The sequence below is a fragment of the Acanthopagrus latus genome, chromosome 4 (assembly GCF_904848185.1).
Source record: "Acanthopagrus latus isolate v.2019 chromosome 4, fAcaLat1.1, whole genome shotgun sequence".
NCBI lineage: Eukaryota > Metazoa > Chordata > Actinopteri > Spariformes > Sparidae > Acanthopagrus > Acanthopagrus latus.
Window position 1 is genome coordinate 34,473 of NC_051042.1, and position 12,649 is coordinate 47,121.

Here is a 12,649-nt window from a genome sequence, read left to right on the forward strand (position 1 = left end):
AAATAAATAAATAATACATTAAATATAAATTCATAGGATAAATAATTCATGACAAACACAAATTTGGAGGTTAAATACTTTATTAATAAATAGAACAAGGTAAATAACAAATATGTTTAATGGGATATAAGTTAAAAAACAAACAAATTAAAAGACAAACAGGTTAATATGCAAATCTAAAAATAGTTAAATAACAAGTTAGTTTAAAAACAAGACAAACAAGTTCATGGACATGGGCGGAGTATAAAAGGGAGAACACAGTTAGAACAAGATCAGTTCGCATTGTTGAACTAATTGATGAATGGACGCGACATTGATGAATGGACGCGACATTGATGAATGGACGGAGCCTCGCACGGAGCCTCGCACCTTTGATGACAGACACAGTGTTACATTGCTCTATGAGCTATCGCCAGCAGAGCCTGACTGCCCTCATCCACGGACCAATATCAAATCAAGGTAGAGGCGTTGGTGATTACCAAGGCACTTTCTATCTCTTTTAAAATCTCACTGGTGTCACAAAGCATTTGAAATTCACATTTCACTTCTTTCCATCGTGGGTCTTTTTTAAAAAAAAAAAGCACAAAAGGTAAAAAACACACCCCCCCCCCAAAAAAACGGGTTTAAAAAAAAAAAAAAAAAAAAAAACCTCAAGCACCCCCTGCCTACACACACACACACACACACACACACACACACACACACACACACACACACAACAATGGCCAGTTCCAAACCCCTAACCACACTGGAGAGGAAAGGAATATGGACTTCAGCTTTTGGAGCACATGACAACACACGAAGGAAATCTGACCCCAATTTGAAGACCAGGAAGAACCCAGAAGATGCAACACTGCGCAACTTCATCTCACACACCCTCCAAGAAATTCACACTATGGATCCCATCACTCCAGACTCTACCCCAGCTATCAGCAAATCATCTAGACCCACTGCAACAGCCTGCCCTGATCCCCCCACCCCTACCGAGCCACCAATCCCCCCCACCACAGAGAATATAGACCACCTCATCATCAAAAACATTTTTGCCCAAATCAACCACCTATATTCCGAACTTGGCAAATACACTCAGTCCACCTCCCTCAGCAGCACCATCACGCAGATGAAATCTACTTTAACAACCATGGAGCAGATCCTACTGGAAGGACAGGACCCACATACCCCCCTCCCACAGTTTTCTGCTACCTACTCTGACATCGTCAGCACAAACAGGCATAAGTACTCAACGATTAATGTCCTCTCAAGAAAAAGAGCAAGAAGGGAATCAACAGAAAATCAACATGTCACACCAGTGGTCATGGAAAATTACAGAACCCCAGATAGTTCCTTCACAACCAATCAATCCATTGTCCAAGAAATCCAAAAACACAAACCACAAATCCAACTCCATAAATTGGTTCATATGAGAAATGGTAACCTCCTCATCTTCCCTAAGGACATCCCCTCCCTGAACAACCTTCTCACGCCATGGCCGGAGGGTGCATTCAACGGTGCACACTTCACTTGTAGACTGGCACGAAAACAAGGTTCCACACTTCCATCTGACTCCTCTGTGAAACTCCTGGTCATTAAAGGCATCGACATCAACATCAGTGAAACACGAGTCAAAGAACAACTGGAACACCAAGGCATCCTCATCAACCGAATACACAGAATCATCAGCAGAACCACCCAGCAACCAACCACATTTCTCAAAATTCACCTGACAAACCCTGATCAAGCGGCCAGCCTCCTCCATGAGGGCTTCTACATGGATCTGTTCCAGTACAGAGTGGAGAAGGCCCGGCCTCCACCTACCATCCGCCAGTGCTACAAATGCCAACAGTTCAATCACATATCCACAAATTGCAAAAACCCTGTTGTATGCCTGAGATGCGGCGAAAACCACCACCACAAAACCTGCAGTAAAGACAAACGTGAAGCCAAGTGCGTCAACTGTGCTGGTGAACACTCTGCTGCCTCCAAGAATTGCCCCGTCTACCTGTCATACACGACTCCATCCTCCCGAAAGCCACCACCCCCTGAAAAACCCCCAACCACCAACCCCACCAGCTTGCCACCCAATAAAAAAACCCAACTTACCCACCTCCGCGACGACCTTAGGAAGCTGGCCATGGATGACACCAGAATCGAAGAAGTCATCGAAAGCATCAGAAAACACACAAACTACATCTCATGAAAATCCTCACCCAAACCATACATAACACACCTGCCGTCCCGTCCTCTGTTACATTCTTCTTTTTCTTTTCATAATGACCGTCAGTACCTTTCTTCATATAAATATCAGAGGGATAAGAGGTAATAAAGAGGAATTAATCCAACTGCTAAATGAAAAGAACATCTCTGTAGCATCAATAAATGAAACATTCCTAACAAAAATATCACGCATCAACATCCCTGGGTATAATATCATTAGGAAAGAAAGACAGTTTAGACGAGGAGGAGGAGTAGCAATTTTAATCAAGAAAAACATCGAATACAGTGAAATGGATTACGGTCTCTCATCACAACAACTCAATGGAAATGAATATGTCGCAATAAAAATAAAAAATCATCTGCACCATTTTATGACAATCATCAGCATCTACTGTCCCCCTGGAATAAGACCTTCAGCAGAACTGTTTCAAGCCATCAACACCTCTGACTACACCCTCATCATGGGAGACTTCAATGCAAAACACATCGACTTCCACTGCAATATAACAAACACAAATGGAACTACACTCAAACAGATTTTAAACAACACCAACTTATTAGTAATCAACACCAATGAACCCACCTACATCTCACCAGCAACAGGCAACTCGGACATCCTGGATCTGATTCTTTGCACACCCGACCTGGCCTCAAAACTTCTCCAGTTCTCCACCACAAACCATCTCAGGAGTGACCCCCTACCTGTCCTCACCACTTTCTCCTTCCACCTACAAGCCACCCCAAACAATAAATACAACTACAGAAAAGCAGACTGGGAAATTTACAGAACGCACATCGAAGAAAATCTAAAACAAACACCCATCATCTCCAACACCACCCCCGACGATCTGGACCACCAAGCAGTCCTGTTAAGTCAAATACTCACCCAAGCCAGAGAGGAAACAATACCCAAAAACACCAACAAAATCCCAACACAGTCATTACCCCACCACATCCTCCAACTCATCAAGCAGAAGAGAAAACTACGAAGAAATTACATCCGGTCCCGATCACCTCAAACCAAAAGAGAAATAAACAGACTCCAAACCACTATCAAACTACAACTCAGCCTCCACAAACAAAACACCTGGAAAACTTTTTACAAGAAACTGGACCATGACACAAACCCCCGAACCTTCTGGCAGAAAATCAAGAGCATAAATGGAGATCCACAAACCAGCACCACCCCCTCACTTAAATCCTTTGGCACAATCATCACAGACAATAAAGAAAAGGCCACACTCTTCCGTAACCACCTTGAAAATATCCACTCATGCCCCAACGACACTCACTTTGACAACACATGGAAAGACCTGGTGGACAAGGAAATCACAAAACACAAATCATCACAGACAAATAGAATTGACACCCCCACAGAGCACCACTTTCTCACAAGGCCTGTCACCACCAAAGAAATACAACTGCACTTAAAAAAGTTGAAAAATAAAGCACCGGGAGAAGACGCCATTCACACCATACTGATCAAACAAGCACCAGTCACCTACCTTCAGCACCTTGGACAGCTCTACACCACTTGCCTCACCACCGGCCACTTCCCTTCACCTTGGAAGACTGCACTAGTCATCATGATCCACAAACCTGGAAAAGACCCCCACGATGTCACCAGCTATCGCCCTATTAGCCTCCTCAGCCACATTGGAAAACTCTTGGAAAGAATCATCACCTCCCGCCTCAGCAATCACATCGAATCAATAGGTCTCATCGGTATCCATCAAGCAGGTTTCAGAAAAGGTAGAGCAACAACAGACAACATTCTCCGTTTATCTGAAGACATCTACAGAAACTTCAATAAAAAACAAATTACCCTAGCAATATTCTTTGACATCGAAAAAGCGTTCGACAAAGTATGGCATAACGGTCTCATGTACAGATTAATGGACATCAACCTCAAACTACCCAAAGCCACTCAATCCATCATCTCCAGCTTCCTCAACAACCGCCACATCAAGGTCAAAGTCAACTCAGCCATCTCAACATCATTCACCCCCCAAGCAGGAGTACCACAAGGCGCAGTTCTCAGTCCACTTCTATTTCTCATCTACACCTCAGACATCTACTACCCGCCAGCCACCATAGCCAAAGTTTCTCAGTTTGCCGATGATCTCTGCTACTGGTCCAGCTCAAAATCTCCACAACTAGCAGCCAATAAACTTCAGCATTGCATAACAGAAATAGAAACCTGGTCAAGCATGTGGCGCATCAAACTTAACCCTGTCAAAACCCAATGTGTCATCTTCACCAAGAATCAACAGCTACAGCTCAACAACACCAACCTCTCATTATTCAACCAGCAAATCAGCATCAGCAATGAAGCAACATTCCTCGGAGTCATCTTTCAAAGCAACATGACCTGGACCAAATTCATCACAAAACTGGAACAAAAAGGAAACATCAGACTGAACCATCTCAAAGCCCTCTGCGGAAAGCATGGTGCATCACCCTCAACAATAATCAAAGTCTATCTAGCCTACATCCGCCCCCTGTTTGAATACTCTGTCCCCGCCTGGATCACCCTCACTGACAACCAGATACAACGCCTCCAAGTCATACAAAACAAAGCACTAAAACTGGCTCACCGTCTCCCAAACTATATCAGTAACCACTACATCCACAGAATAACCGGCATCCAGACCATCAGACAGAGACACCAAGCATTAGCCCTAAGATACCTAAGCACAGCAATAACCAACCCTGCCCTTCAGAAAACCATCCAAGAAGCCAAACAAACTGTCAACACCCCTCTGTCATTCATCCTCCAGCTGAAGCCCCCGTCCCCATCCCCTGACCCCCTAATCCCCTGATCCCCTGATCCCCCTCTTCCATGGCCAAGTAACTTAACACAAAACATACAACACAAACCATCTAATACACACACATGAATATATGAATATGAATGATCACTTATGAAACACAACACACACACACAAAACACATAAACACGAGTCTGCACTAAGTACACATGAGCACTTTTTTTTTTTTTTTTTTTTTTTTTTTTCTCTCTCTCTCTCTCTCTCTCTCTCTCTCTCTCTCTCTCTCTCTCCTGCCTTGGTTCACTTACGTCCTCCTTCCTCCAGAGTCCAGCCCCTCCCACCTCTTGCAGATCACCAAGCTCCACCCACAACAATGGGTAGAAAAGGGCAGACGCCCTGAGCTACTCCACCAGGCTCAAGAGCTCTCGACTCGACTCGACAACAAGATCAGTTTGGCATAGACATCCGGAGGAGCAACATCTCCCCAGAGAACTTAATAGAGGGAACTTACCTGTATGATGGCAGCCTGAAGAAGTCCAAGAAGAGACGAAACGTCGCGACGCCACATACAGACAACAAACTAAATAAGGTTAACCAACTCAAACAAGGGAGGGAATTAGAAACAATAGTGAAAGCCAAACAAAAAAATAAAAAATACAAAAAAATAGAAAAAATTAAAAAACAAACAAAAAAAGAAGTGGTGTATAGAAAAAAACAAATACGTTATACTTGATATAAACTTTACTTTAAAGATAAATAAAACTAAACTAGATAAAAACAAATACGTTATTATATATATACACCGCGCTGTTAAATAAAAACCAATTTGAGGTACATGGGGAGGGGGGCCTGGCCATTCCCATGTACAAGAAGGACCGTGCATTTGGGGAGACAGGTAGTGCACCTGTCTCTCTATTATTTCCCCTCACCAAAAAAATAAAATAAGTGGTGTAGCATAATACTTGATATAAACTTTAATTTAAAATATATAACTAAACTAGAAATTATAAATATTATTAACTAAATACACCACGACAATAACTCAAATAAGAGAGGATGGGAGAGGGGGCCGGCCAGACATGTGAAGGACCGTGCATTTCTGGGCGACCACCACGGTGGTGCCCATTTCTCTAAACCTAACCCTAACCCTGACCTAGGAAGGAGAAGGATCTCTGTCAGTCAGAATAAACAACAGCACTCATTGTCCCTTTAGAAGTGTGCTAGGCCTGAAGAAGACCATAATTTTGGTCGAAACGTCGCCACTTAGCACACTCTGTCTTTTTTTCTGCAGCAGCTCAAGTGCAGAGCTTTTTTCTTAAAAACATTCTTTTTGTTTTGCCCGTTTCAGTTCTTTTCTTTGTTTTTCACTTTTTTGTTTTTCTTTTATTAATAAATATCCTTATTAAACTTAAATATAAATTAATAAATATAAATAAAGAATTTGATTAAAACATACAGTGCATAAGCACATAAATTAAAACATATCTCCTTATAAAAACATAAATATAACACATAAACCCTAGTAATTATTTAAATACACCGTAAGGAAAAAATTTCTCCAGATGGACGGTGTATGGAGAAGAGTCAGCTACGGGCGCAGAGGGCGACACACCTATGATCCCGGCTGGGATCACGTGAGAGAGGCACAGTGGGGGAAGGACAGTGCACCTTCCCGGCCATTTTCGGCACGGGCTCAGTTCCCCGCACCTAACCCTCTATCTATCTATCTATCTGTCTATCTGTCTATCTATCATAATTGACTGCATGACGTGTGTGTATTTAACTGACTCATTGATAAATGTGTGTCTCTTTGTGTTGGCCCAGTTGATCTCGGTTGTCACGGTGATGGTCTGGTAACAGACAGTGAGAGTTGATTTAATGGTGATTTCAGCTGTAACACTTGTGATTACAGGTACCTGATGAATGTGGCAGGTGGACATAACGTCGTTAGACTGTGCTCTTTAATAGTGGTGTCACTGAGTCCGTGTTTCGGCATTTGCTAATTCCTCTTGTACGTCAGGCACGTCGGAGACGCTGACGCTGCGAGCGCGCTAGATGACCCCTCCCCGTTTTTCCAGAGCGCGGAGCCGTCCGCTGCGATAGTCCAGCGGTCTAAGTCGTTGACATTTTTAAAGTGCTCTGCGCATGCGCACAACGGTTAAGATACGGAGGTTGCAGGTTCGCGTCCAGACATGCTTTCTTACGCTAAGCTGCGCAGGGTCTGTGCTGTCACTACAGAAAGAGCCCGCTGACGGACTGTTTTGAACAGTGTTGTGTAAATCACCAAACACTCAAGCTGGAATGATGATCAGACTGTACCTGCTGAGCAGACCCAGGTGGTCCTCGGGAGGGCAACTGGCACTGCTGACAAACTGACCAAGAAAGCCTCGGGATGCCCAGCTAACCCTCTCAGTGTAGGTGGTGGGAGAAAGGGGGATGAAAGCTAAGCTATCCCCGCTAGAGAGCCGCCCCCACCCTGCGTGAAATGATGTAAACAGCTTAGCCTGAACTAACCAGCTCACATTAGCCCCCAAATAAAAGGCAACTAACATTGTTTCCTTACCTCTTCGTGGTCATTTGGAGCTGCTGCACTGCATCGCCGTGAGCTGCCTTTGTTTACATGGACGCCATCTTTCCACCGGACCTGACCCACAATGTAAACAGAGTGAGGACACTACGCACCTCTGCTACCATCTACTGGGCTCCCAGTGGCACTGCAGGCTTGCAGCCTTCCCAGGATGACCTGTGGAAGCTCAGAGACCCATTAATCTTGCATTATCTCTCAGTGTGGAGGCAAAATTAGTCACTTGAGTTGTTTTAATTGATTTTACACTGTTCACAGAATCTGATGATACACATGCTAAATGTATAAATACATACCAAAAAAAAAAATTAAAAATGTATCTGTAGCCAGATTCCCATTCAAGAGGTACAACATTAAATAAATAAAATAACAACAACAACAACAACAACAATAATAATAATAATAATAATAATAATAGTAATAATAACAATGTGGAACTGAGTTAAAAGAAGAATCTGCCTTCTCATTTCCTCACTAAATCCTTGCAGAATCAATGTACTTGACAGAATTCCCATATTCTTGGCTGCAGCTGCAGTGAAGGCGTTGCTGAATGAATGCAGGAGCATCTCAGTGCGTGGAATCGTTGCCATCATGTTGTGACCCACTGTCTAATCTAAGACAAATTGTAGGCAAGGACAAAAACAAAAATGTCCCCCTTTGTTTAGCACAGTCTACTCAGGCATAGTAACATTGACAATGTTACTGACACTAGGACTAATATCTCTGAAGTCTGACCCCACCATAGAAACCAAGACCATGCATATTGACCTTTATAGTTGTGGAGCCATTCTTGATTCAGGCTTTAGGCTAGGGGTGCACCAATACCATTTCTTTCAAAGCTAGCACGAGTAAGGGCATCTTCATTTGTGCACTTTTTCATGCTCATATTTCTGACACAAAAATAACCATTAGGCCACACATGCACTGAATTGGAAGACAGGCTTTATTTTCTTCTCTGTCACAACAAATGATGATACATTATCTAAGAATAAATATCAATAATCGTCATTTCCTGTGTCAACAAAAAGCCTCCACATTGGCACTGTCTTCACATGGGACAAAATGAAACTTGACACAATATTAATGAAATTTGACCAATTAAACAATGAAACTTATTACACCGTTAACACAGTCAACTTAACACGTCAATTAGACTATTGCACAGTCTCCACATTTGGATCAGTGCGATGTGTCTGTCTCCAGCCCAGTCGTCTCTCTGTCTTCTCTCCCTGCATCGCTCGCTCATCTTTCCGTTTGTCACTCGCAGCACACCGCAGTGTTTATCGCCTGGAATGCACAGATTTGATTGGCTGAGTAACATGAAGGGGATGGCGTAACTCACATGCATTTGGTCATTGCATTTCCTGACCCGCTGAAACAGTACCCTGAAGTCTAGAAAATCGGTGCCAGTCAAAATAGAAGCGGATTTTGGGGACATTTGCAGACATGGCGAAACAGGACCCTCCTCTCTGGATCTTGAGATATCTAGAATACATATTAAGTAGTTACGGACACACATGCCTTGGGATTAAATACTCAGTTACTTCCATCCGAGATGAAGCGCTGTGGCTAATTTATGGTTGTATGTGTAGACCATTTGCACAACCGTCATTTTCACATGAAAAGCTTCTGTTCAATTTAAGTGAAGTTGAATCCGGACCTCAGGCTAAGTGTTGCCTCTAGTAGCACCTGTGTTTGCCATGCTTTATCATGTCTGAATAGCTGCTTGAAAACACGCTTCAGTGATAGCTAAGGAAGCACAGGCCTACCGCTCCGTCCTTCAGCTGCACAGTAAGTGGTGCTTGATGTGGATGTGGGGGCTTCGGTGGCATCTCCTCCGAGCAGCTCTGGCTCACTGCCTTCCTCCCCAGAGGCAGACGTATGTGTGTCACTCTCAGCAACTGATGAAACTGCATGGTAACAGAGATAGTTGGTCAAAATAAATAAAACAGCCATAAAATAAGACCACACACAAAAACTTATATTGTTACAAGCTGCATCAACATTCAAAATTGGGCTGCATCTGTCAAAAGCACCTTTTATTACGTTATGTGAGGCTACACTTTTCGATGTCTGAACTGGGCCTGCAATGTACTGCCTCTGTATGCTCTGAGCTGGTGGTGCTGGTAGACTGGGTCCTTGTGTTTGACTACACCGACTGGCCCGGCTAGCGGGAGGTTCGGAGGTTCTTTGGAAAAGGAGTCTGCAATATCTCCCTTCTCCTTCATTGCCATCTGTCCCTAAACAAAATAACACAGATTGCGCCAGGAACAATCTTAAACCATTTGTCCCCACGGTCGTGCTGTAACTTAGTTTAAAATCAACTACCAGCCCAGCTATTACGAAATTAAACTGGATCGTGTAGGCTAGTCAGCGCCAAGTAACTGGGCATTAATTTCCACCTTCACAACAGCAAACAAGCTACATGGACACCGAGACAATCTCCGAGCTTTCATTACAGTGTACTTTGCGCTTTGGTAAGACATGGGAGCGGACCGAGCTCATTTAAGAAAAGCTAATTATGACGTGGCTTCCCCACACTATCCTAACCTGGTGCGATTAGCTTCAGGCTAACGTCACGTTTGCCACTAACGCTAGGTTATAGCCTTTCATAGCTTTAGCGGCTAACGGTTAGCCCACTCGCACTGTGGAACTACTGGGGACAAAATCTCTTCTCTAAATGTGCAGTAACACTGTCAATATTTGAAAACACGTAGTCATCAGGAAGCCACTTTAAAACCTACTTCAAGATGACGTATTCAAAGTCGGTCCACTCGACCCATGCGTGTTTTTAAAGCCTTCTGCCTCCCGCCTTTGCCTTTCCGTAATGCGGTGCTTTCAACGAGACGTGCAGTGACCTGTCAATCAACTGGGGCACCTGAGGTGTCCAATCAGGTTCCAAGTTCCGCTCGTGTAGCCCCGCCCCGGATGCTCATCACAGCGACATGGAGGCCAATAATGAGCAAAGTACAGCGATTTGAAAAGGGAAACCCGATGGTGGGCGAGGATCTGTTGTGGCTGTGTGTCAGGCACAGTCTTTGGCAAAAAAAGAGAAAAAAAATGAAGTCGGTACCATGAATGCAACGACTACGACGGTGGAGGCCTTTAAATAGTCCCGTAGAACCTTTAGCTTACCGCAGTTGATTCCACATTGGGCGCTTGTCGATCACAGTGTGTGAACCACCCAGCTCGCTGGGAGAGGGAACGCACCACGGCCGCCGTCACATTGTGTCTGTTAGTCGGCTTAGGGTGACACACCCCGCGGTCACCACACAGGTGAACCACCCAGCTCGCTGGGAGAGGGAACGCACCACGGCCGCCGTCACAATGTGTCTGTTCGTCGGCTTAGGGTGACACACCCCGCGGTTCCACACAGGTGGTATGTGCAGGCTTGTGGCCTCAGCTGTGTTTTTAATAGCTACCCAAAGCATCACTGTTGTTGTACATATAAATGTCACCACATTTTCTTAAACAATATTGTATTATGTCAAGACTTTTATCAACAAAAACTAAATTTTTTTTTTTTCACTACACACTACACTTTTTTCACTTTCACTATCATGTATCCATGATTTCAGCTGTAACACCTGTAATTACAGCCTGCAGGCAGGTACCTGATAACTGAGGCAGGTGGACATACCGTCCTTACAGTGTGTTGTTTAATCAGTGCCCTAGGCAATACATTAGCAGGCGCTAAGCTAACTCTGACGCTAGCATGAAAATGGCTATTTTTAAAACATTAAGAAGGCTCGACACAATATTAAACTTTGCTCGCAGAGTGAACAACAAACGTTAATATTCTCGTCTTTAGCTACAGGAACTCAACATAATGTCTGTATTTCATGCTAGAAGACACGCACCTCTGTCCTCCCTCCATTGTTGTTTGTGTTTGTGTTGTTGCGTGGTGTTACACATGAGTTGTGCTCATGCTGAAAACGTGACTTGTGGCACACGTGACATCACTCCCCAAGACAAGAAGAAAGCAGAAATATCTATTTTTAATAAGGAAAATGACAAAAATAATGATAAGTGACTTTAATGTGATTACTGGTGTGTAAATATTGACGTGTTAGATTACTCGTTAGTGAAAAAAGTGGTCAGATATACCGGCATCACAGCGCAGACAGAGTGTTTTTCTGAACATTGGAAAATCTTGAAAATTGGGCTGTTTAAAGATGCAATTTCAACATAGTTTGAGAAGGAAAGGAAGGCCAGTCGTTGGGTCCTCATGGTGATATTTTAATCACAAATAAAGCTAACTGATATTTATGTTAAGTGATGTTTACGTTAAAGATATTATAGCCCATAATAAGACCTGCGCTGTGTGCATAGGCAATTACAGCAGGTGGAACATTCCCTATTATAATTTCTTGGCTTCATTGTCTATCTGCCTACAGGAGGCTTTGAAGGGTATTAAGAGACAAACAATGTCATTTAACATCATCAATAAACAGCATTTAATGTAATAAACCCACAAATGTACATTTTCCACAAAGGTTAGCCGCCGCCGCCTACTACACACGTAACATGCTATTTCCTACACATGTAATAACTATTAGGTTTACAATGATTTATTTTTGGGGACGTGAAAAGCACCTTTATTGTAATAACTTCCCACAAATGTAATAATACAATGAATAATGATGGGGGTGGTTGCTGTTTGTTTGTTTGCCGTAGGTGAAAATCCAGCTGCTGACTCTCCGCTGTCACACAACGGATCCCCCCCCGACCAAAGTGTCCGTTGGACTTCAGAGGGGCCACAATTCAACAGAACGGCCTTAAGCGGTCATTTGGACTGCTAGATTTAAACTCTATAATCTGTCATATAAATACCCAGCTGAGTGATGAAGGCATTCATTGTTTCATGATATTTTTTTGAAAAACAAAAAACGAAATAAAACCACAATGAACATGTTAATAAGTTTAATTACACATTTATCAATATTCACATCATGGCACATAGTAAACCTTAATTACTGCATATTTATACAAGACTTTAATGGAGATAAGTCAGAACAAGAAAATTAACAATTAAAAGTAACTTATTTGACTATGAAACATTTTATTTTAACACTTAATA

At 43.1% G+C, this 12,649-nt stretch overlaps 1 long non-coding RNA gene across 4 annotated transcripts; it reads right to left on the bottom strand.

Annotated features, from left to right (window-relative positions):
- Positions 1–6,720: 6,720 nt before the first annotated feature.
- LOC119018654 lies at positions 6,721–10,978 on the bottom strand. 4 transcript variants are annotated; one of them, XR_005074812.1, is made up of 3 exons: positions 9,606–10,978; positions 7,549–9,479; positions 6,721–7,461 (listed from the first exon to the last, which is right to left on the bottom strand). It is a non-coding gene; the product is annotated as an uncharacterized LOC119018654 (long non-coding RNA). The 4 variants fall into 4 exon arrangements; XR_005074811.1 differs by lacking the exon at positions 6,721–7,461 and having other exon boundaries at positions 8,494–9,479; positions 9,606–9,809; positions 10,314–10,978; XR_005074810.1 differs by lacking the exon at positions 6,721–7,461 and having other exon boundaries at positions 8,494–8,856; positions 9,339–9,479.
- Positions 10,979–12,649: the final 1,671 nt, after the last annotated feature.